Source organism: Orcinus orca, unplaced genomic scaffold (assembly GCF_937001465.1).
Source record: "Orcinus orca unplaced genomic scaffold, mOrcOrc1.1 scaffold_93, whole genome shotgun sequence".
Taxonomy (NCBI): domain Eukaryota; kingdom Metazoa; phylum Chordata; class Mammalia; order Artiodactyla; family Delphinidae; genus Orcinus; species Orcinus orca.
In genome coordinates, this window is record NW_026043894.1 from 716,013 (window position 1) to 742,501 (window position 26,489).

General features: G+C 43.5%; 1 long non-coding RNA gene across 3 annotated transcripts in view; it reads right to left on the reverse strand.

Moving 5' to 3' along the window:
* LOC125963349 (uncharacterized) overlaps positions 1 to 20,643 on the reverse strand; it is a 344,783-nt gene extending 324,140 nt beyond the window's left edge. For all 3 annotated transcript variants that reach the window (XR_007475180.1, XR_007475184.1, XR_007475187.1), the window contains exon 1: positions 20,613 to 20,643. This is a non-coding gene — a long non-coding RNA (uncharacterized LOC125963349). The remainder of the gene's footprint in view (positions 1 to 20,612) is intronic.
* Positions 20,644 to 26,489: the final 5,846 nt, after the last annotated feature.

Below are 26,489 nucleotides of genomic sequence, written 5' to 3' on the forward strand. Positions count from 1 at the left end.
GTTTACAAGAACCTCGTTTACGGTACAAGTTCAATATCGCAGAAAGTGAAAAATGGATAAAGAAGTTGTGGTACTTACGTACAATGCAATATCACTCAGCAATGAAATCTATGTCATCAGGCCCGTAGCAGCATAATGAGTGGAATCAGGTATGATGATTCTAACTGAAATAAGTCACACAGAAAAAGAAACATCATAAGATATCACTAATACACGGAATGTAAACTTGGCTACACAGGAACTGGATTACAAAACAGAACAGGGTCTCAAATTTAGAAAACCAACTTATGCTTGCTTAAGGGGAAAGTTGAGTTGGGGTGCTGCATAAAACCAGAGATTGAAATGAGCACAGATAAAGTTCCTTAAGCCAAATATGGAATAGACAAGAGCTACTCCTTGCTCAACGAAATGGACTCAACACCCCATATTAAACGCCTAAGTATGTACGTGACTAGTAAGTATCTTAAAACCCATGGATTGCTATGTCTCCGAAAGAGAATCAAGCGTGTGTACAGGGGCATAAACACAGCAGTGATAGGATTGGAGAGGTTCGGTGATCAAATGAAGACCCTTTGAAGTCATATTGCATGGTACCCATTCCACGGGTCTCAACTCTCCAGGTTTAAGGGATTCTTCCTTCAGCTAAAACATGCATGTGGAACCCAGAGTATGATCAACCGTGTGATAGGGAGACGTGTTCAAATATGTCTCAGTTCTCGTCCCCTGGTACTCAGGTGCAACATTCCAGACGCTTTACTAACCCTCTCCCGACTTGGAGAGTCAGTGCTTTTAACCTCCTCTTTGGCCCAGTTTGCAATTTCTGCGGAACATGTACAGGAATAGGGAGGCCCAATGAGAGACTAGCTGGAGGTGTCTGGACGGGCAAATTTAACTCTCATTTCCCACCAGGAAGAGGAATTAAACAAAGGCTCAGCGTGCCGTGCCGGAACCAGATTAGGGCCTGAAGCAATCCTGCGGTGTTGCGGGCAGCTCACAAGAAAGCGAGTTGAAGAAAGGAGCTCAGGGGCACTGTAATTCACAAACCTGCAGAGTTATAAATGACAGCTATCGTCCAAAAATATACTGAAGTAAGGCTGCCAAGAGGACTTGAAAGCGGGGCAGAATTGCAGGAAACCGATTTCAGGAGGTAGACTGGAATTTCCTTTAAAGCATAGGAAAAGAGGCCGAACGTCCACAATGATGCACTTGGCCTAAAAGGGCGTATGCATTTTTTCCTGAATATATTCAGGAAAAAATGCATACGCGCTTTTTGCCCAACTAAGCAAGCTTGCAAAGGAAATCTGCACTAAAATGATGTCTCACTTCCCCCGGGTCACAAGGGCCATCTGAAAAATGTGTAAAATCCAGAAAGGCAGGACTGGCCATGGAGAACTTGGAGCCTTGTTATGCTGATGGGCGGGATGTAAATTGCCAACAGCCACTGGGGAGAAGTGTATGGTGTTTCCTGAAAGTTCTAAGAAACAAAGCAACAGAGCCTAGGGCACTTCCACTTATGGTCCTATAGCTTAGGAAAATTAAAATCAAAAAGACACAGCCACCCAAAGTTTGGGACGGCTATGTTTACAAGAACCTCGTTTATGGTACAAGTTCAATATCGCAGAAAGTGAAAAATGGATAAAGAAGTTGTCGTATTTACGTACAATGCAATATCACTCAGCAATGAAATCTATGTCATCAGGCCCGTAGCAGCATAATGAGTGGATTCAGGTATGATGATTCTAACTGAAATAAGTCACACAGAAAAAGAAACATCATAAGATATCACTAATACACGGAATGTAAACTTGCTACACAGGAACAGAGTTACAAAACAGAATAAGGTCTCAAATTTAGAAAACCAACTTATGCTTGCTTAAGGGGAAAGGTGAGTTGGGGTGCTGCATAAAACCAGAGATTGAAATGAGCACAGATAAAGTTCCTTAAGCCAAATATGGAATAGACAAGAGCTACTCCTTGCTCAACGAGATGGACTCAACACCCCATATTAAACGCCTAAGTATGTACCTGACTAGTAAGTATCTTAAAACCTATGGATTGCTATGTCTCCAAAAGAGAATCAAGCGTGTGTACAGGGGCATAAAGGCAGCAGTGATAGGATTGGAGAGGTTCGGTGAGCAAATGAAGACCCTTTGAAGTCATATTGCATGGTACCTATTCGACGGGTCTCAACTCTCCAGGTTTAAGGGATTCTTCCTTCAGCTAAAACACGCATGTGGAACCCAGAGTATGATCAACCGTGTGATCGGGAGATGTGTTCAAATATGTCTCAGTTCCCGTCCCCTGGTACTCGGGTGCAACATTCCAGATGCTTTACTAACACTCTCCCGACTTGGAGAGTCAGTGCCTTTAACCTCCTCTTTGGCCAAGTTTGCAATTTCTGTGGAAGATGAACAGGAATAGTGAGGACCAATGAGAGACTAGCTGGAGGTGTCTGGACAGGCAAATTTAACTCTCATTTCCCACCAGGAAGAGGAATTAACCAAAGGCTCAGCATCCCGTGCCAGAACCAGATTAGGGCCTGAAGCAATCCTGCGGTGTTGCGGGCAGCTCACAAGAAAGCGAGTTGAAGAAAGGAGCTCAGGGGCACTGTAATTCACAAACCTGCAGAGTTATAAATGACAGCTATCGTCCAAAAATATACTGAAGTAAGGCTGCCAAGAGGACTTGAAAGCGGGGCAGAATTGCAGGAAACCGATTTCAGGAGGTAGACTGGAATTTCCTTTAAAGCATAGGAAAAGAGGCCGAACGTCCACAATGATGCACTTGGCCTAAAAGGGCGTATGCATTTTTTCCTGAATATATTCAGGAAAAAATGCATACGCGCTTTTTGCCCAACTAAGCAAGCTTGCAAAGGAAATCTGCACTACAATGATGTCTCACTTCCCCCGGGTCACAAGGGCCATCTGAAAAATGTGTAAAATCCAGAAAGGCAGGACTGGCCATGGAGAACTTGGAGCCTTGTTATGCTGATGGGCGGGATGTAAATTGCCAACAGCCACTGGGGAGAAGTGTATGGTGTTTCCTGAAAGTTCTAAGAAACAAAGCAACAGAGCCTAGGGCACTTCCACTTATGGTCCTATAGCTTAGGAAAATTAAAATCAAAAAGACACAGCCACCCAAAGTTTGGGACGGCTATGTTTACAAGAACCTCGTTTATGGTACAAGTTCAATATCGCAGAAAGTGAAAAATGGATAAAGAAGTTGTCGTATTTACGTACAATGCAATATCACTCAGCAATGAAATCTATGTCATCAGGCCCGTAGCAGCATAATGAGTGGATTCAGGTATGATGATTCTAACTGAAATAAGTCACACAGAAAAAGAAACATCATAAGATATCACTAATACACGGAATGTAAACTTGCTACACAGGAACAGAGTTACAAAACAGAATAAGGTCTCAAATTTAGAAAACCAACTTATGCTTGCTTAAGGGGAAAGGTGAGTTGGGGTGCTGCATAAAACCAGAGATTGAAATGAGCACAGATAAAGTTCCTTAAGCCAAATATGGAATAGACAAGAGCTACTCCTTGCTCAACGAGATGGACTCAACACCCCATATTAAACGCCTAAGTATGTACCTGACTAGTAAGTATCTTAAAACCTATGGATTGCTATGTCTCCAAAAGAGAATCAAGCGTGTGTACAGGGGCATAAAGGCAGCAGTGATAGGATTGGAGAGGTTCGGTGAGCAAATGAAGACCCTTTGAAGTCATATTGCATGGTACCTATTCGACGGGTCTCAACTCTCCAGGTTTAAGGGATTCTTCCTTCAGCTAAAACACGCATGTGGAACCCAGAGTATGATCAACCGTGTGATCGGGAGATGTGTTCAAATATGTCTCAGTTCCCGTCCCCTGGTACTCGGGTGCAACATTCCAGATGCTTTACTAACACTCTCCCGACTTGGAGAGTGAGTGCCTTTAACCTCCTGTTTGGCCAAGTTTGCAATTTCTGTGGAAGATGAACAGGAATAGTGAGGACCAATGAGAGACTAGCTGGAGGTGTCTGGACAGGCAAATTTAACTCTCATTTCCCACCAGGAAGAGGAATTAACCAAAGGCTCAGCATCCCGTGCCAGAACCAGATTAGGGCCTGAAGCCATCCTGCGGTGTTGCGGGCAGCTCACAAGAAAGCGAGTTGAAGAAAGGAGCTCAGGGGCACTGTAATTCACAAACCTGCAGAGTTATAAATGACAGCTATCGTCCAAAAATATACTGAAGTAAGGCTGCCAAGAGGACTTGAAAGCGGGGCAGAATTGCAGGAAACCGATTTCAGGAGGTAGACTGGAATTGCATTTAAAGCATAGGAAAAGAGGCAGAAGGTCCACAATGATGCACTTGAACAAAAAGGGCGTATGCGTTTTTTCCTGAATATATTCAGGAAAAAACGCATACGCCCTTTTTGGCCAACCAAGCAAGCTTGCAAAGGAAATCTGCACTACAATGAAGTCTCACTTCCCCCTGGTAAAAAGGGCCATCTGAAAAAAGTGTAAAATCCAGAAAGGCAGGACAGGCCATGGAGAACTGGGAGTCTGGTTATGCTGATGAGTGGGATGTAAATTGCCAACAGCCACTCGGGAGAAGTGTATGGTGTTTCCTGAAACATCTAAAAAACAAAGCAACAGAGCCTAGGGCACTTCCACTTATGGTCCTATAGCTTAGGGAAATTAAAATCAAAAAGACACAGCCACCCCAAAGTTTGGAACGGCTCTGTTTACAAGAACCTCGTTTACGGTACAAGTTCAATATCGCAGAAAGTGAAAAATGGATAAAGAAGTTGTGGTACTTACGTACAATGCAATATCACTCAGCAATGAAATCTATGTCATCAGGCCCGTAGCAGCATAATGAGTGGATTCAGGTATGATGATTCTAACTGAAATAAGTCACACAGAAAAAGAAACATCATAAGATATCACTAATACACGGAATGTAAACTTGGCTACACAGGAACTGGATTACAAAACAGAACAGGGTCTCAAATTTAGAAAACCAACTTATGCTTGCTTAAGGGGAAAGTTGAGTTGGGGTGCTGCATAAAACCAGAGATTGAAATGAGCACAGATAAAGTTCCTTAAGCCAAATATGGAATAGACAAGAGCTACTCCTTGCTCAACGAAATGGACTCAACACCCCATATTAAACGCCTAAGTATGTACGTGACTAGTAAGTATCTTAAAACCCATGGATTGCTATGTCTCCGAAAGAGAATCAAGCGTGTGTACAGGGGCATAAACACAGCAGTGATAGGATTGGAGAGGTTCGGTGAGCAAATGAAGACCCTTTGAAGTCATATTGCATGGTACCCATTCCACGGGTCTCAACTCTCCAGGTTTAAGGGATTCTTCCTTCAGCTAAAACATGCATGTGGAACCCAGAGTATGATCAACCGTGTGATAGGGAGACGTGTTCAAATATGTCTCAGTTCTCGTCCCCTGGTACTCGGGTGCAACATTCCAGACGCTTTACTAACACTCTCCCGACTTGGAGAGTCAGTGCTTTTAACCTCCTCTTTGGCCCAGTTTGCAATTTCTGCGGAACATGAACAGGAATAGGGAGGACCAATGAGAGACTAGCTGGAGGTGTCTGGACGGGCAAATTTAACTCTCATTTCCCACCAGGAAGAGGAATTAAACAAAGACTCAGCGTGCCGTGCCGGAACCAGATTAGGGCCTGAAGCAATCCTGAGGTGTTGCGGGCAGCTCACAAGAAAGCGAGTTGAAGAAAGGAGCTCAGGGGCACTGTAATTCACAAACCTGCAGAGTTATAAATGACAGCTATCGTCCAAAAATATACTGAAGTAAGGCTGCCAAGAGGACTTGAATGCGGGACAGAATTGCAGGAAACCGATTTCAGGAGGTAGACTGGAATTGCCTTTAAAGCATAGGAAAAGAGGCCGAACGTCCACAATGATGCACTTAGCCAAAAAGGGTGTATGCATTTTTTCCTGAATATATTCAGGAAAAAATGCATACACGCTTTTTGGCCAACTAAGCAAGCTTGCAAAGGAAATCTGCACTAAAATGATGTCTCACTTCCCCCGGGTCACAAGGGCCATCTGAAAAATGTGTAAAATCCAGAAAGGCAGGACTGGCCATGGAGAACTTGGAGCCTTCTTATGCTGATGGGCGGGATGTAAATTGCCAACAGCCACTGGGGAGAAGTGTATGGTGTTTCCTGAAAGTTCTAAGAAACAAAGCAACAGAGCCTAGGGCACTTCCACTTATGGTCCTATAGCTTAGGGAAATTAAAATCAAAAAGACACAGCCACCCAAAAGTTTGGGACGGCTATGTTTACAAGAACCTCGTTTATGGTACAAGTTCAATATCGCAGAAAGTGAAAAATGGATAAAGAAGTTGTCGTATTTACGTACAATGCAATATCACTCAGCAATGAAATCTATGTGATCAGGCCCATAGCAGCATAATGAGTGGATTCAGGTATGATGATTCTAACTGAAATAAGTCACACAGAAAAAGAAACATCATAAGATATCACTAATACACGGAATGTAAACTTGCTACACAGGAACAGAGTTACAAAACAGAATAAGGTCTCAAATTTAGAAAACCAACTTATGCTTGCTTAAGGGGAAAGGTGAGTTGGGGTGCTGCATAAAACCAGAGATTGAAATGAGCACAGATAAAGTTCCTTAAGCCAAATATGGAATAGACAAGAGCTACTCCTTGCTCAACGAGATGGACTCAACACCCCATATTAAACGCCTAAGTATGGACCTGACTAGTAAGTATCTTAAAACCTATGGATTGCTATGTCTCCAAAAGAGAATCAAGCGTGTGTACAGGGACATAAAGGCAGCAGTGATAGGATTGGAGAGGTTCGGTGAGCAAATGAAGACCCTTTGAAGTCATATTGCATGGTACCTATTCGACGGGTCTCAACTCTCCAGGTTTAAGGGATTCTTCCTTCAGCTAAAACACGCATGTGGAACCCAGAGTATGATCAACCGTGTGATCGGGAGATGTGTTCAAATATGTCTCAGTTCCCGTCCCCTGGTACTCGGGTGCAACATTCCAGATGCTTTACTAACACTCTCCCGACTTGGAGAGTCACTGCCTTTAACCTCCTGTTTGGCCAAGTTTGCAATTTCTGTGGAAGATGAACAGGAATAGTGAGGACCAATGAGAGACTAGCTGGAGGTGTCTGGACAGGCAAATTTAACTCTCATTTCCCACCAGGAAGAGGAATTAACCAAAGGCTCAGCATCCCGTGCCAGAACCAGATTAGGGCCTGAAGCCATCCTGCGGTGTTGCGGGCAGCTCACAAGAAAGCGAGTTGAAGAAAGGAGCTCAGGGGCACTGTAATTCACAAACCTGCAGAGTTATAAATGACAGCTATCGTCCAAAAATATACTGAAGTAAGGCTGCCAAGAGGACTTGAAAGCGGGGCAGAATTGCAGGAAACCGATTTCAGGAGGTAGACTGGAATTGCATTTAAAGCATAGGAAAAGAGGCAGAACGTCCACAATGATGCACTTGAACAAAAAGGGCGTATGCGTTTTTTCCTGAATATATTCAGGAAAAAACGCATACGCCCTTTTTGGCCAACCAAGCAAGCTTGCAAAGGAAATCTGCACTACAATGAAGTCTCACTTCCCCCTGGTAAAAAGGGCCATCTGAAAAAAGTGTAAAATCCAGAAAGGCAGGACAGGCCATGGAGAACTGGGAGTCTGGTTATGCTGATGAGTGGGATGTAAATTGCCAACAGCCACTCGGGAGAAGTGTATGGTGTTTCCTGAAACATCTAAAAAACAAAGCAACAGAGCCTAGGGCACTTCCACTTATGGTCCTATAGCTTAGGGAAATTAAAATCAAAAAGACACAGCCACCCCAAAGTTTGGAACGGCTCTGTTTACAAGAACCTCGTTTACGGTACAAGTTCAATATCGCAGAAAGTGAAAAATGGATAAAGAAGTTGTGGTACTTACGTACAATGCAATATCACTCAGCAATGAAATCTATGTCATCAGGCCCGTAGCAGCATAATGAGTGGATTCAGGTATGATGATTCTAACTGAAATAAGTCACACAGAAAAAGAAACATCATAAGATATCACTAATACACGGAATGTAAACTTGGCTACACAGGAACTGGATTACAAAACAGAACAGGGTCTCAAATTTAGAAAACCAACTTATGCTTGCTTAAGGGGAAAGTTGAGTTGGGGTGCTGCATAAAACCAGAGATTGAAATGAGCACAGATAAAGTTCCTTAAGCCAAATATGGAATAGACAAGAGCTACTCCTTGCTCAACGAAATGGACTCAACACCCCATATTAAACGCCTAAGTATGTACGTGACTAGTAAGTATCTTAAAACCCATGGATTGCTATGTCTCCGAAAGAGAATCAAGCGTGTGTACAGGGGCATAAACACAGCAGTGATAGGATTGGAGAGGTTCGGTGAGCAAATGAAGACCCTTTGAAGTCATATTGCATGGTACCCATTCCACGGGTCTCAACTCTCCAGGTTTAAGGGATTCTTCCTTCAGCTAAAACATGCATGTGGAACCCAGAGTATGATCAACCGTGTGATAGGGAGACGTGTTCAAATATGTCTCAGTTCTCGTCCCCTGGTACTCGGGTGCAACATTCCAGACGCTTTACTAACACTCTCCCGACTTGGAGAGTCAGTGCTTTTAACCTCCTCTTTGGCCCAGTTTGCAATTTCTGCGGAACATGAACAGGAATAGGGAGGACCAATGAGAGACTAGCTGGAGGTGTCTGGACGGGCAAATTTAACTCTCATTTCCCACCAGGAAGAGGAATTAAACAAAGACTCAGCGTGCCGTGCCGGAACCAGATTAGGGCCTGAAGCAATCCTGAGGTGTTGCGGGCAGCTCACAAGAAAGCGAGTTGAAGAAAGGAGCTCAGGGGCACTGTAATTCACAAACCTGCAGAGTTATAAATGACAGCTATCGTCCAAAAATATACTGAAGTAAGGCTGCCAAGAGGACTTGAATGCGGGACAGAATTGCAGGAAACCGATTTCAGGAGGTAGACTGGAATTGCCTTTAAAGCATAGGAAAAGAGGCCGAACGTCCACAATGATGCACTTAGCCAAAAAGGGCGTATGCATTTTTTCCTGAATATATTCAGGAAAAAATGCATACACGCTTTTTGGCCAACTAAGCAAGCTTGCAAAGGAAATCTGCACTAAAATGATGTCTCACTTCCCCCGGGTCACAAGGGCCATCTGAAAAATGTGTAAAATCCAGAAAGGCAGGACTGGCCATGGAGAACTTGGAGCCTTCTTATGCTGATGGGCGGGATGTAAATTGCCAACAGCCACTGGGGAGAAGTGTATGGTGTTTCCTGAAAGTTCTAAGAAACAAAGCAACAGAGCCTAGGGCACTTCCACTTATGGTCCTATAGCTTAGGGAAATTAAAATCAAAAAGACACAGCCACCCAAAAGTTTGGGACGGCTATGTTTACAAGAACCTCGTTTATGGTACAAGTTCAATATCGCAGAAAGTGAAAAATGGATAAAGAAGTTGTCGTATTTACGTACAATGCAATATCACTCAGCAATGAAATCTATGTGATCAGGCCCATAGCAGCATAATGAGTGGATTCAGGTATGATGATTCTAACTGAAATAAGTCACACAGAAAAAGAAACATCATAAGATATCACTAATACACGGAATGTAAACTTGCTACACAGGAACAGAGTTACAAAACAGAATAAGGTCTCAAATTTAGAAAACCAACTTATGCTTGCTTAAGGGGAAAGGTGAGTTGGGGTGCTGCATAAAACCAGAGATTGAAATGAGCACAGATAAAGTTCCTTAAGCCAAATATGGAATAGACAAGAGCTACTCCTTGCTCAACGAGATGGACTCAACACCCCATATTAAACGCCTAAGTATGTACCTGACTAGTAAGTATCTTAAAACCTATGGATTGCTATGTCTCCAAAAGAGAATCAAGCGTGTGTACAGGGACATAAAGGCAGCAGTGATAGGATTGGAGAGGTTCGGTGAGCAAATGAAGACCCTTTGAAGTCATATTGCATGGTACCTATTCGACGGGTCTCAACTCTCCAGGTTTAAGGGATTCTTCCTTCAGCTAAAACACGCATGTGGAACCCAGAGTATGATCAACCGTGTGATCGGGAGATGTGTTCAAATATGTCTCAGTTCCCATCCCCTGGTACTCGGGTGCAACATTCCAGATGCTTTACTAACACTCTCCCGACTTGGAGAGTCAGTGCCTTTAACCTCCTGTTTGGCCAAGTTTGCAATTTCTGTGGAAGATGAACAGGAATAGTGAGGACCAATGAGAGACTAGCTGGAGGTGTCTGGACAGGCAAATTTAACTCTCATTTCCCACCAGGAAGAGGAATTAACCAAAGGCTCAGCATCCCGTGCCAGAACCAGATTAGGGCCTGAAGCAATCCTGCGGTGTTGCGGGCAGCTCACAAGAAAGCGAGTTGAAGAAAGGAGCTCAGGGGCACTGTAATTCACAAACCTGCAGAGTTATAAATGACAGCTATCGTCCAAAAATATACTGAAGTAAGGCTGCCAAGAGGACTTGAAAGCGGGGCAGAATTGCAGGAAACCGATTTCAGGAGGTAGACTGGAATTGCATTTAAAGCATAGGAAAAGAGGCAGAACGTCCACAATGATGCACTTGAACAAAAAGGGCGTATGCGTTTTTTCCTGAATATATTCAGGAAAAAACGCATACGCCCTTTTTGGCCAACCAAGCAAGCTTGCAAAGGAAATCTGCACTACAATGAAGTCTCACTTCCCCCTGGTAAAAAGGGCCATCTGAAAAAAGTGTAAAATCCAGAAAGGCAGGACAGGCCATGGAGAACTGGGAGCCTGGTTATGCTGATGAGTGGGATGTAAATTGCCAACAGCCACTCGGGAGAAGTGTATGGTGTTTCCTGAAACATCTAAAAAACAAAGCAACAGAGCCTAGGGCACTTCCACTTATGGTCCTATAGCTTAGGGAAATTAAAATCAAAAAGACACAGCCACCCCAAAGTTTGGAACGGCTCTGTTTACAAGAACCTCGTTTACGGTACAAGTTCAATATCGCAGAAAGTGAAAAATGGATAAAGAAGTTGTGGTACTTACGTACAATGCAATATCACTCAGCAATGAAATCTATGTCATCAGGCCCGTAGCAGCATAATGAGTGGATTCAGGTATGATGATTCTAACTGAAATAAGTCACACAGAAAAAGAAACATCATAAGATATCACTAATACACGGAATGTAAACTTGGCTACACAGGAACTGGATTACAAAACAGAACAGGGTCTCAAATTTAGAAAACCAACTTATGCTTGCTTAAGGGGAAAGTTGAGTTGGGGTGCTGCATAAAACCAGAGATTGAAATGAGCACAGATAAAGTTCCTTAAGCCAAATATGGAATAGACAAGAGCTACTCCTTGCTCAACGAAATGGACTCAACACCCCATATTAAACGCCTAAGTATGTACGTGACTAGTAAGTATCTTAAAACCCATGGATTGCTATGTCTCCGAAAGAGAATCAAACGTGTGTACAGGGACATAAACGCAGCAGTGATAGGATTGGAGAGGTTCGGTGAGCAAATGAAGACCCTTTGAAGTCATATTGCATGGTACCCATTCCACGGGTCTCAACTCTCCAGGTTTAAGGGATTCTTCCTTCAGCTAAAACATGCATGTGGAACCCAGAGTATGATCAACCGTGTGATAGGGAGACGTGTTCAAATATGTCTCAGTTCTCGTCCCCTGGTACTCGGGTGCAACATTCCAGACGCTTAACTAACACTCTCCAGACTTGGAGAGTCAGTGCTTTTCACCTCCTCTTTGGCCCAGTTTGCAATTTCTGCGGAACATGAACAGGAATAGGGAGGACCAATTGGAGACTAGCTGGAGGTGTCTGGACGGGCAAATTTAACTCTCATTTCCCACCAGGAAGAGGAATTAAACAAAGACTCAGCGTGCCGTGCCGGAACCAGATTAGGGCCTGAAGCAATCCTGCGGTGTTGCGGGCAGCTCAGAAGAAAGCGAGTTGAAGAAAGGAGCTCAGGGGCACTGTAATTCACAAACCTGCAGAGTTATAAATGACAGCTATCGTCCAAAAATATACTGTAGTAAGGCTACCAAGAGAACTTGAATGCGGGGCAGAATTGCAAGAAACCGATTTCAGGAGGTAGACTGGAATTGCATTTAAAGCATAGGAAAAGAGGCCGAACGTCCACAATGATGCACTTGGCCTAAAAGGGCGTATGCATTTTTTCCTGAATATATTCAGGAAAAAACGCATACGCCCTTTTTGGCCAACTAAGCAAGCTTGCAAAGGATATCTGCACTAAAATGAAGTCTCACTTCCCCCGGGTCACAAGGGCCATCTGAAAAATGTATAAAATCCAGAAAGGCAGGACTGGCCATGGAGAACTTGGAGCCTTGTTATGCTGATGGGCGGGATATAAATTGCCAACAGCCACTGGGGAGAAGTGTATGGTGTTTCCTGAAAGTTCTAAGAAACAAAGCAACAGAGCCTAGGGCACTTCCACTTATGGTCCTATAGCTTAGGGAAATTAAAATCAAAAAGACACAGCCACCCAAAAGTTTGGGACGGCTATGTTTACAAGAACCTCGTTTATGGTACATGTTCAATATCGCAGAAAGTGAAAAATGGATAAAGAAGTTGTCGTATTTACGTACAATGCAATATCACTCAGCAATGAAATCTATGTCATCAGGCCCATAGCAGCATAATGAGTGGATTCAGGTATGATGATTCTAACTGAAATAAGTCACACAGAAAAAGAAACATCATAAGATATCACTAATAAACGGAATGTAAACTTGCTACACAGGAACAGAGTTACAAAACAGAATAAGGTCTCAAATTTAGAAAACCAACTTATGCTTGCTTAAGAGGAAAGGTGAGTTGGGGTGCTGCATAAAACCAGACATTGAAATGAGCACAGATAAAGTTCCTTAAGCCAAATATGTAATAGACAAGAGCTACTCCTTGCTCAACGAGATGGACTCAACACCCCATATTAAACGCCTAAGTATGTACCTGACTAGTAAGTATCTTAAAACCTATGGATTGCTATGTCTCCAAAAGAGAATCAAGCGTGTGTACAGGTGCATAAACGCAGCAGTGATAGGATTGGAGAGGTTCGGTGAGCAAACGAAGACCCTTTGAAGTCATATTGCATGGTACCTATTCGACGGGTCTCAACTCTCCAGGTTTAAGGGATTCTTCCTTCAGCTAAAACACGCATGTGGAACCCAGAGTATGATCAACCGTGTGATCGGGAGATGTGTTCAAATATGTCTCAGTTCCCGTCCCCTGGTACTCGGGTGCAACATTCCAGATGCTTTACTAACACTCTCCCGACTTGGAGAGTCACTGCCTTTAACCTCCTGTTTGGCCAAGTTTGCAATTTCTGTGGAAGATGAACAGGAATAGTGAGGACCAATGAGAGACTAGCTGGAGGTGTCTGGACAGGCAAATTTAACTCTCATTTCCCACCAGGAAGAGGAATTAACCAAAGGCTCAGCATCCCGTGCCAGAACCAGATTAGGGCCTGAAGCAATCCTGCGGTGTTGCGGGCAGCTCACAAGAAAGCGAGTTGAAGAAAGGAGCTCAGGGGCACTGTAATTCACAAACCTGCAGAGTTATAAATGACAGCTATCGTCCAAAAATATACTGAAGTAAGGCTGCCAAGAGGACTTGAATGCGGGACAGAATTGCAGGAAACCGATTTCAGGAGGTAGACTGGAATTGCCTTTAAAGCATAGGAAAAGAGGCCGAACGTCCACAATGATGCACTTGGCCAAAAAGGGCGTATGCATTTTTTCCTGAATATATTCAGGAAAAAATGCATACACGCTTTTTGGCCAACTAAGCAAGCTTGCAAAGGAAATCTGCACTAAAATGATGTCTCACTTCCCTCGGGTCACAAGGGCCATCTGAAAAATGTGTAAAATCCAGAAAGGCAGGACTGGCCATGGAGAACTTGGAGCCTTGTTATGCTGATGGGCGGGATGTAAATTGCCAACAGCCACTGGGGAGAAGTGTATGGTGTTTCCTGAAAGTTCTAAGAAACAAAGCAACAGAGCCTAGGGCACTTCCACTTATGGTCCTATAGCTTAGGGAAATTAAAATCAAAAAGACACAGCCACCCAAAAGTTTGGGACGGCTATGTTTACAAGAACCTCGTTTATGGTACAAGTTCAATATCGCAGAAAGTGAAAAATGGATAAAGAATTTGTCGTATTTACGTACAATGCAATATCACTCACCAATGAAATCTATGTGATCAGGCCCATAGCAGCATAATGAGTGGATTCAGGTATGATGATTCTAACTGAAATAAGTCACACAGAAAAAGAAACATCATAAGATATCACTAATACACGGAATGTAAACTTGCTACACAGGAACAGAGTTACAAAACAGAATAAGGTCTCAAATTTAGAAAACCAACTTATGCTTGCTTAAGGGGAAAGGTGAGTTGGGGTGCTGCATAAAACCAGAGATTGAAATGAGCACAGATAAAGTTCCTTAAGCCAAATATGGAATAGACAAGAGCTACTCCTTGCTCAACGAGATGGACTCAACACCCCATATTAAACGCCTAAGTATGTACCTGACTAGTAAGTATCTTAAAACATATGGATTGCTATGTCTCCAAAAGAGAATCAAGCGTGTGTACAGGGACATAAAGGCAGCAGTGATAGGATTGGAGAGGTTCGGTGAGCAAATGAAGACCCTTTGAAGTCATATTGCATGGTACCTATTCGACGGGTCTCAACTCTCCAGGTTTAAGGGATTCTTCCTTCAGCTAAAACACGCATGTGGAACCCAGAGTATGATCAACCGTGTGATCGGGAGATGTGTTCAAATATGTCTCAGTTCCATCCCCTGGTACTCGGGTGCAACATTCCAGATGCTTTACTAACACTCTCCCGACTTGGAGAGTCAGTGCCTTTAACCTCCTGTTTGGCCAAGTTTGCAATTTCTGTGGAAGATGAACAGGAATAGTGAGGACCAATTAGAGACTAGCTGGAGGTGTCTGGACGGGCAAATTTAACTCTCATTTCCCACCAGGAAGAGGAATTAACCAAAGGCTCAGCATCCCATGCCAGAACCAGATTAGGGCCTGAAGCAATCCTGCGGTGTTGCGGGCAGCTCACAAGAAAGCGAGTTGAAGAAAGGAGCTCAGGGGCACTGTAATTCACAAACCTGCAGAGTTATAAATGACAGCTATCGTCCAAAAATATACTGAAGTAAGGCTGCCAAGAGGACTTGAAAGCGGGGCAGAATTGCAGGAAACCGATTTCAGGAGGTAGACTGGAATTGCATTTAAAGCATAGGAAAAGAGGCAGAACGTCCACAATGATGCACTTGAACAAAAAGGGCGTATGCGTTTTTTCCTGAATATATTCAGGAAAAAACGCATACGCCCTTTTTGGCCAACCAAGCAAGCTTGCAAAGGAAATCTGCACTACAATGAAGTCTCACTTCCCCCTGGTAAAAAGGGCCATCTGAAAAAAGTGTAAAATCCAGAAAGGCAGGACAGGCCATGGAGAACTGGGAGCCTGGTTATGCTGATGAGTGGGATGTAAATTGCCAACAGCCACTCGGGAGAAGTGTATGGTGTTTCCTGAAACATCTGAAAAACAAAGCAACAGAGCCTAGGGCACTTCCACTTATGGTCCTATAGCTTAGGGAAATTAAAATCAAAAAGACACAGCCACCCCAAAGTTTGGAACGGCTCTGTTTACAAGAACCTCGTTTACGGTACAAGTTCAATATCGCAGAAAGTGAAAAATGGATAAAGAAGTTGTGGTACTTACGTACAATGCAATATCACTCAGCAATGAAATCTATGTCATCAGGCCCGTAGCAGCATAATGAGTGGATTCAGGTATGATGATTCTAACTGAAATAAGTCACACAGAAAAAGAAACATCATAAGATATCACTAATACACGGAATGTAAACTTGGCTACACAGGAACTGGATTACAAAACAGAACAGGGTCTCAAATTTAGAAAACCAACTTATGCTTGCTTAAGGGGAAAGTTGAGTTGGGGTGCTGCATAAAACCAGAGATTGAAATGAGCACAGATAAAGTTCCTTAAGCCAAATATGGAATAGACAAGAGCTACTCCTTGCTCAACGAAATGGACTCAACACCCCATATTAAACGCCTAAGTATGTACGTGACTAGTAAGTATCTTAAAACCCATGGATTGCTATGTCTCCGAAAGAGAATCAAACGTGTGTACAGGGACATAAACGCAGCAGTGATAGGATTGGAGAGGTTCGGTGAGCAAATGAAGACCCTTTGAAGTCATATTGCATGGTACCCATTCCACGGGTCTCAACTCTCCAGGTTTAAGGGATTCTTCCTTCAGCTAAAACATGCATGTGGAACCCAGAGTATGATCAACCGTGTGATAGGGAGACGTGTTCAAATATGTCTCAGTTCTCGTCCCCTGGTACTCGGGTGCAACATTCCAGACGCTTAACTAACACTCTCCCGACTTGGAGAGTCAGTGCTTTTCACCTCCTCTTTGGCCCAGTTTGCAATTTCTGCGGAACATGAACAGGAATAGGGAGGACCAATTGGAGACTAGCTGGAGGTGTCTGGACGGGCAAATTTAACTCTCATTTCCCACCAGGAAGAGGAATTAAACAAAGACTCAGCGTGCCGTGCCGGAACCAGATTAGGGCCTGAAGCAATCCTGCGGTGTTGCGGGCAGCTCAGAAGAAAGCGAGTTGAAGAAAGGAGCTCAGGGGCACTGTAATTCACAAACCTGCAGAGTTATAAATGACAGCTATCGTCCAAAAATATACTGTAGTAAGGCTACCAAGAGAACTTGAATGCGGGGCAGAATTGCAGGAAACCGATTTCAGGAGGTAGACTGGAATTGCATTTAAAGCATAGGAAAAGAGGCCGAACGTCCACAATGATGCACTTGGCCTAAAAGGGCGTATGCATTTTTTCCTGAATATATTCAGGAAAAAACGCATACGCCCTTTTTGGCCAACTAAGCAAGCTTGCAAAGGATATCTGCACTAAAATGAAGTCTCACTTCCCCCGGGTCACAAGGGCCATCTGAAAAATGTGTAAAATCCAGAAAGGCAGGACTGGCCATGGAGAACTTGGAGCCTTGTTATGCTGATGGGCGGGATATAAATTGCCAACAGCCACTGGGGAGAAGTGTATGGTGTTTCCTGAAAGTTCTAAGAAACAAAGCAACAGAGCCTAGGGCACTTCCACTTATGGTCCTATAGCTTAGGGAAATTAAAATCAAAAAGACACAGCCACCCAAAAGTTTGGGACGGCTATGTTTACAAGAACCTCGTTTATGGTACATGTTCAATATCGCAGAAAGTGAAAAATGGATAAAGAATTTGTCGTATTTACGTACAATGCAATATCACTCAGCAATGAAATCTATGTCATCAGGCCCATAGCAGCATAATGAGTGGATTCAGGTATGATGATTCTAACTGAAATAAGTCACACAGAAAAAGAAACATCATAAGATATCACTAATAAACGGAATGTAAACTTGCTACACAGGAACAGAGTTACAAAACAGAATAAGGTCTCAAATTTAGAAAACCAACTTATGCTTGCTTAAGAGGAAAGGTGAGTTGGGGTGCTGCATAAAACCAGACATTGAAATGAGCACAGATAAAGTTCCTTAAGCCAAATATGTAATAGACAAGAGCTACTCCTTGCTCAACGAGATGGACTCAACACCCCATATTAAACGCCTAAGTATGTACCTGACTAGTAAGTATCTTAAAACCTATGGATTGCTATGTCTCCAAAAGAGAATCAAGCGTGTGTACAGGGGCATAAACGCAGCAGTGATAGGATTGGAGAGGTTCGGTGAGCAAATGAAGACCCTTTGAAGTCATATTGCATGGTACCTATTCGACGGGTCTCAACTCTCCAGGTTTAAGGGATTCTTCCTTCAGCTAAAACACGCATGTGGAACCCAGAGTATGATCAACCGTGTGATCGGGAGATGTGTTCAAATATGTCTCAGTTCCCGTCCCCTGGTACTCGGGTGCAACATTCCAGATGCTTTACTAACACTCTCCCGACTTGGAGAGTCAGTGCCTTTAACCTCCTGTTTGGCCAAGTTTGCAATTTCTCTGGAAGATGAACAGGAATAGTGAGGACCAATGAGAGACTAGCTGGAGGTGTCTGGACAGGCAAATTTAACTCTCATTTCCCACCAGGAAGAGGAATTAACCAAAGGCTCAGCATCCCGTGCCAGAACCAGATTAGGGCCTGAAGCAATCCTGCGGTGTTGCGGGCAGCTCACAAGAAAGCGAGTTGAAGAAAGGAGCTCAGGGGCACTGTAATTCACAAACCTGCAGAGTTATAAATGACAGCTATCGTCCAAAAATATACTGAAGTAAGGCTGCCAAGAGGACTTGAAAGCGGGGCAGAATTGCAGGAAACCGATTTCAGGAGGTAGACTGGAATTGCATTTAAAGCATAGGAAAAGAGGCAGAACGTCCACAATGATGCACTTGAACTAAAAGGGCGTATGCGTTTTTTCCTGAATATATTCAGGAAAAAACGCATACGCCCTTTTTGGCCAACCAAGCAAGCTTGCAAAGGAAATCTGCACTACAATGAAGTCTCACTTCCCCCTGGTCAAAAGGGCCATCTGAAAAAAGTGTAAAATCCAGAAAGGCAGGACAGGCCATGGAGAACTGGGAGCCTGGTTATGCTGATGAGTGGGATGTAAATTGCCAACAGCCACTCCGGAGAAGTGTATGGTGTTTCCTGAAACATCTAAAAAACAAAGCAACAGAGCCTAGGGCACTTCCACTTATGGTCCTATAACTTAGGGAAATTAAAATCAAAAAGACACAGCCACCCCAAAGTTTGGAACGGCTCTGTTTACAAGAACCTCATTTACGGTACAAGTTCAATATCGCAGAAAGTGAAAAATGGATAAAGAATTTGTGGTACTTACGTACAATGCAATATCACTCAGCAATGAAATCTATGTCATCAGGCCCGTAACAGCATAATGAGTGGATTCAGGTATTATGATTCTAACTGAAATAAGTCACACAGAAAAAGAAACATCATAAGATATCACTAATACACGGAATGTAAACTTGGCTACACAGGAACTGGATTACAAAACAGAACAGGGTCTCAAATTTAGAAAACCAACTTATGCTTGCTTAAGGGGAAAGTTGAGTTGGGGTGCTGCATAAAACCAGAGATTGAAATGAGCACAGTTAAAGTTCCTTAAGCCAAATATGGAATAGACAAGTGCTACTCCTTGCTCAACGAAATGGACTCAACACACCGTATTAAATGTCTAAGTATGTACGTGACTAGTAAGTATCTTAAAACCCATGGATTGCTATGTCTCCGAAAGAGAATCAAGCATGTGTACAGGGGCATAAACGCAGCAGTGATAGGATTGGAGAGGTTCAGTGAGCAAATGAAGACCCTTTGAAGTCATATTGCATGGTACCCATTCCACGGGTCTCAACTCTCCAGGTTTAAGGGATTCTTCCTTCAGCTAAAACATGCATGTGGAACCCAGAGTATGATCAACCGTGTGATAGGGAGATGTGTTCAAATATGTCTCAGTTCCCGTCCCCTGGTACTCGGGTGCAACATTCCAGATGCTTTACTAACACTCTCCCGACTTGGAGAGTCAGTGCTTTTAACCTCCTCTTTGGCCCAGTTTGCAATTTCTGGGGAACATGAACAGGAATAGGGAGAACCAATGAGAGACTAGCTGGAGGTGTCTGGACGGGCAAATTTAACTCTCATTTCCCACCAGGAAGAGGAATTAAACAAAGACTCAGCGTGCCGTGCCGGAACCAGATTAGGGCCTGAAGCAATCCTGCGGTGTTGCGGGCAGCTCACAAGAAAGCGAGTTGAAGAAAGGAGCTCAGGGGCACTGTAATTCACAAACCTGCAGAGTTATAAATGACAGCTATCGTCCAAAAATATACTGAAGTAAGGCTGCCAAGAGGACTTGAATGCGGGGCAGAATTGCAGGAAACCGATTTCAGGAGGTAGACTGGAATTGCCTTTAAAGCATAGGAAAAGAGGCCGAACGTCCACAATGATGCACTAGGCCTAAAAGGGCGTATGCATTTTTTCCTGAATATATTCAGGAAAAAATGCATACGCGCTTTTTGGCCAACTAAGCAAGCTTGCAAAGGAAATCTGCACTAAAATGATGTCTCACTTCCCCAGGGTCACAAGGGCCATCTGAAAAATGTGTAAAATCCAGAAAGGCAGGACTGGCCATGGAGAACTTGGAGCCTTGTTATGCTGATGGGCGGGATGTAAATTGCCAACAGCCACTGGGGAGAAGTGTATGGTGTTTCCTGAAACATCTAAAAAACAAAGCAACAGAGCCTAGGGCACTTCCACTTATGGTCCTATAGCTTAGGGAAATTAAAATCAAAAGGACACAGCCACCCAAAAGTTTGGGACGGCTATGTTTACAAGAACCTCATTTATGGTACAAGTTCAATATCGCAGAGTGTGAAAAATGGATAAAGAAGTTGTCGTATTTACGTACAAAGCAATATCACTCAGCAATGAAATCTATGTCATCAGGCCCATAGCAGCATAATGAGTGGATTCAGGTATGATGATTCTAACTGAAATAAGTCACACAGAAAAAGAAACATCATAAGATATCACTAATACACGGAATGTAAACTTGGCTACACAGGAACTGGATTACAAAACAGAACAGGGTCTCAAATTTAGAAAACCAACTTATGCTTGCTTAAGGGGAAAGTTGAGTTGGGGTGCTGCATAAAACCAGAGATTGAAATGAGCACAGATAAAGTTCCTTAAGCCAAATATGGAATAGAAAAGAGCTACTCCTTGCTCAACGAAATGGACTCAACACCCCGTATTAAATGCCTAAGTATGTACGTGACTAGTAAGTATCTTAAAACCCATGGATTGCTATGTCTCCGAAAGAGAATCAAGCGTGTGTACAGGGGCATAAACGCAGCAGTGATAGGATTGGAGAGGTTCGGTGAGCAAATGAAGACCCTTTGAAGTCATATTGCATGGTACCCATTCCACGGGTCTCAACTCTCCAGGTTTAAGGGATTCTTCCTTCAGCTAAAACATGCATATGGAACCCAGAGTATGATCAACCGTGTGATAGGGAGACGTGTTCAAATATGTCTCAGTTCCCGTCCCCTGGTACTAGGGTGCAACATTCCAGACGCTTTACTAACACTCTCCCGACTTGGAGAGTCAGTGCTTTTAACCTCCTCTTTGGCCCAGTTTGCAATTTCTGCGGAACATGAACAGGAATAGGGAGGACCAATGAGAGACTAGCTGGAGGTGTCTAGACGGGCAAATTTAACTCTCATTTCCCACCAGGAAGAGGAATTAAACAAAGACTCAGCGTGCCATGCCGGAACCAGATTAGGGCCTGAAGCAATCCTGCGGTGTTGCGGGCAGCTCACAAGAAAGCGAGTTGAAGAAAGGAGCTCAGGGGCACTGTAATTCACAAACCTGCAGAGTTATAAATGACAGCTATTGTCCAAAAATATACTGAAGTAAGGCTGCCAAGAGGACTTGAATGCGGGGCAGAATTGCAGGAAACCGATTTCAGGAGGTAGACTGGAATTGCCTTTAAAGCATAGGAAAAGAGGCCGACAGTCCACAATGATGCACTTGGCCTAAAAGGGCGTATGCATTTTTTCCTGAATATATTCAGGAAAAAATGCATACGCGCTTTTTGGCCAACTAAGCAAGCTTGCAAAGGAAATCTGCACTAAAATGATGTCTCACTTCCCCCGGGTCACAAGGGCCATCTGAAAAATGTGTAAAATCCAGAAAGGCAGGACTGGCCATGGAGAACTTGGAGCCTTGTTATGCTGATGGGCGGGATGTAAATTGCCAACAGCCACTGGGGAGAAGTGTATGGTGTTTCCTGAAAGTTCTAAGAAACAAAGCAACAGAGCCTAGGGCACTTCCACTTATGGTCCTATAGCTTAGGGAAATTAAAATCAAAAAGACACAGCCACCCAAAAGTTTGGGACGGCTATGTTTACAAGAACCTCGTTTATGGTACAAGTTCAATATCGCAGAAAGTGAAAAATGGATAAAGAATTTGTCGTATTTACGTACAATGCAATATCACTCAGCAATGAAATCTATGTGATCAGGCCCATAGCAGCATAATGAGTGGATTCAGGTATGATGATTCTAACTGAAATAAGTCACACAGAAAAAGAAACATCATAAGATATCACTAATACACGGAATGTAAACTTGCTACACAGGAACAGAGTTACAAAACAGAATAAGGTCTCAAATTTAGAAAACCAACTTATGCTTGCTTAAGGGGAAAGGTGAGTTGGGGTGCTGCATAAAACCAGAGATTGAAATGAGCACAGATAAAGTTCCTTAAGCCAAATATGGAATAGACAAGACCTACTCCTTGCTCAACGAGATGGACTCAACACCCCATATTAAACGCCTAAGTATGTACCTGACTAGTAAGTATCTTAAAACCTATGGATTGCTATGTCTCCAAAAGAGAATCAAGCGTGTGTACAGGGACATAAAGGCAGCAGTGATAGGATTGGAGAGGTTCGGTGAGCAAATGAAGACCCTTTGAAGTCATATTGCATGGTACCTATTCGACGGGTCTCAACTCTCCAGGTTTAAGGGATTCTTCCTTCAGCTAAAACACGCATGTGGAACCCAGAGTATGATCAACCGTGTGATCGGGAGATGTGTTCAAATATGTCTCAGTTCCCATCCCCTGGTACTCGGGTGCAACATTCCAGATGCTTTACTAACACTCTCCCGACTTGGAGAGTCAGTGCCTTTAACCTCCTGTTTGGCCAAGTTTGCAATTTCTGTGGAAGATGAACAGGAATAGTGAGGACCAATGAGAGACTAGCTGGAGGTGTCTGGACAGGCAAATTTAACTCTCATTTCCCACCAGGAAGAGGAATTAACCAAAGGCTCAGCATCCCGTGCCAGAACCAGATTAGGGCCTGAAGCAATCCTGCGGTGTTGCGGGCAGCTCACAAGAAAGCGAGTTGAAGAAAGGAGCTCAGGGGCACTGTAATTCACAAACCTGCAGAGTTATAAATGACAGCTATCGTCCAAAAATATACTGAAGTAAGGCTGCCAAGAGGACTTGAAAGCGGGGCAGAATTGCAGGAAACCGATTTCAGGAGGTAGACTGGAATTGCATTTAAAGCATAGGAAAAGAGGCAGAACGTCCACAATGATGCACTTGAACAAAAAGGGCGTATGCGTTTTTTCCTGAATATATTCAGGAAAAAACGCATACGCCCTTTTTGGCCAACCAAGCAAGCTTGCAAAGGAAATCTGCACTACAATGAAGTCTCACTTCCCCCTGGTAAAAAGGGCCATCTGAAAAAAGTGTAAAATCCAGAAAGGCAGGACAGGCCATGGAGAACTGGGAGCCTGGTTATGCTGATGAGTGGGATGTAAATTGCCAACAGCCACTCGGGAGAAGTGTATGGTGTTTCCTGAAACATCTAAAAAACAAAGCAACAGAGCCTAGGGCACTTCCACTTATGGTCCTATAGCTTAGGGAAATTAAAATCAAAAAGACACAGCCACCCCAAAGTTTGGAACGGCTCTGTTTACAAGAACCTCGTTTACGGTACAAGTTCAATATCGCAGAAAGTGAAAAATGGATAAAGAAGTTGTGGTACTTACGTACAATGCAATATCACTCAGCAATGAAATCTATGTCATCAGGCCCGTAGCAGCATAATGAGTGGATTCAGGTATGATGATTCTAACTGAAATAAGTCACACAGAAAAAGAAACATCATAAGATATCATTAATACACGGAATGTAAACTTGGCTACACAGGAACTGGATTACAAAACAGAACAGGGTCTCAAATTTAGAAAACCAACTTATGCTTGCTTAAGGGGAAAGTTGAGTTGGGGTGCTGCATAAAACCAGAGATTGAAATGAGCACAGATAAAGTTCCTTAAGCCAAATATGGAATAGACAAGAGCTACTCCTTGCTCAACGAGATGGACTCAACACCCCATATTAAACGCCTAAGTATGTACCTGACTAGTAAGTATCTTAAAACCTATGGATTGCTATGTCTCCAAAAGAGAATCAAGCATGTGTACAGGGGCATAAACGCAGCAGTGATAGGATTGGAGAGGTTCGGTGAGCAAACGAAGACCCTTTGAAGTCATATTGCATGGTACCTATTCGACGGGTCTCAACTCTCCAGGTTTAAGGGATTCTTCCTTCAGCTAAAACACGCATGTGGAACCCAGAGTATGATCAACCGTGTGATCGGGAGATGTGTTCAAATATGTCTCAGTTCCCGTCCCCTGGTACTCGGGTGCAACATTCCAGATGCTTTACTAACACTCTCCCGACTTGGAGAGTCAGTGCCTTTAACCTCCTGTTTGGCCAAGTTTGCAATTTCTGTGGAAGATGAACAGGAATAGTGAGGACCAATGAGAGACTAGCTGGAGGTGTCTGGACGGGCAAATTTAACTCTCATTTCCCACCAGGAAGAGGAATTAACCAAAGGCTCAGCGTGCCATGCCGGAACCAGATTAGGGCCTGAAGCAATCCTGCGGTGTTGCGGCCAGCTCACAAGAAAGCGAGTTGAAGAAAGGAGCTCAGGGGCACTGTAATTCACAAACCTGCAGAGTTATAAATGAAAGCTATCGTCCAAAAATATACTGAAGTAAGGCTGCCAAGAGGACTTGAAAGCGGGGCAGAATTGCAGGAAGCCGATATGAGGAGGTAGACTGGAATTGCATTTAAAGCATAGGAAAAGAGGCAGAACGTCGACAATGATGCACTTGGACAAAAGGGGCGTATGCGTTTTTTCCTGAATATATTCAGGAAAAAACGAATACGCACTTTTTGACCAACCAAGCAAGCTTGCAAAGGAAATCTGCACTACAATGAAGTCTCACTTCCCCCTGGTAAAAAGGGCCATCTGAAAAAAGTGTAAAATCCAGAAAGGCAGGACAGGCCATGGAGAACTGGGAGCCTTGTTATGCTGATGGGTGGGATGTAAATTGCCAACAGCCACTCGGGAGAAGTGTATGGTGTTTCCTGAAACATCTAAGAAACAAAGCAACAGAGCCTAGGGCACTTCCACTTATGGTTCTATAGCTTAGGGAAATTAAAATCAAAAAGACAAGGCCACCCCAAAGTTTGGGACGGCTCTGTTTACAAGAACCTCGTTTACGGCACAAGTTCAATATCGCAGAAAGTGAAAAATGGATAAAGAAGTTTTGGTACTTATGTACAATGCAATATCACTCAGCAATGAAATCTATGTCATCAGGCCCGTAGCAGCATAATGAGTGGATTCAGGTATGATGATTCTAACTGCAATAAGTCACAAGAAAAAGAAACATCATAAGATATCAGTAATACACGGAATGTAAACTTGGCTACACAGGAACTGGTTTACAAAACAGAACAGGGTCTCAAATTTAGAAAACCAACTTATGCTTGCTTAAGGGGAAAGGTGAGTTGGGGCGCTGCATAAAACCAGAGATTTAAATGAGCACAGATAAAGTTCCTTAAGCCAAATATGTAACAGACAAGTGCTACTCCTTGCTCAATGAAATGGACTCAACACCCCATATTAAACGCCTAATAATGTACCTGACTAGTATCTTAAAACCTATGGATTGCTATGTCTCTGAAAGAGAATCAAGCGTGTATACAGGGGCATAAACGCAGCAGTGAAAAGATTGGAGAGGTTCGGTGAGCAAATGAAGACCCTTTGAAGTCATATTTCATGGTACCCATTCCACGGGTCTCAACGCTCCATGTTTAAGGGATTCTTCCTTCAGCTAAATCATGAATGTGGAACCCAGAGTATGATCAACCATGTGATCGGGAGACGTGTTCCAATATGTCTCAGTTTTCGTCCCCTGGTACTCGGGTGCAACATTACAGACGCTTTACTAACACTCTCCCGACTTGGAGAGTCAGTGCCTTTAACCTCCTGTTTGGCCCAGTTTGCAATTTCTGCGGAAGATGAACAGGAATAGGGAGAACCAATGAGAGACTAGCTGGAGGTGTCTGGACGGGCAAATTTCACTCTCATTTCGCACCAGGAAGAGGAATTAACCGAAGGCTCAGCGTGCCGTGCCGGAACCAGATTACGGCCTGAAGCAATCCTGCGGTGTTGCGGCCAGGTCACAAGAAAGCGAGTTGAAGAAAGGAGCTCAGGGGCACTGTAATTCACAAACCTGCAGAGTTATAAATGACAGCTATCGTCCAAAAATATACTGAAGTAAGCCTGGCAAGAGGACTTGAAAGTGGGGCAGAATTGCAGGAAACCGATTTCAGGAGGTAGACTGGAATTGCATTTAAAGCATAGGAAAAGAGGCAGAACGTCGACAATGATGCACTTGGCCAAAAAGGGCGTAT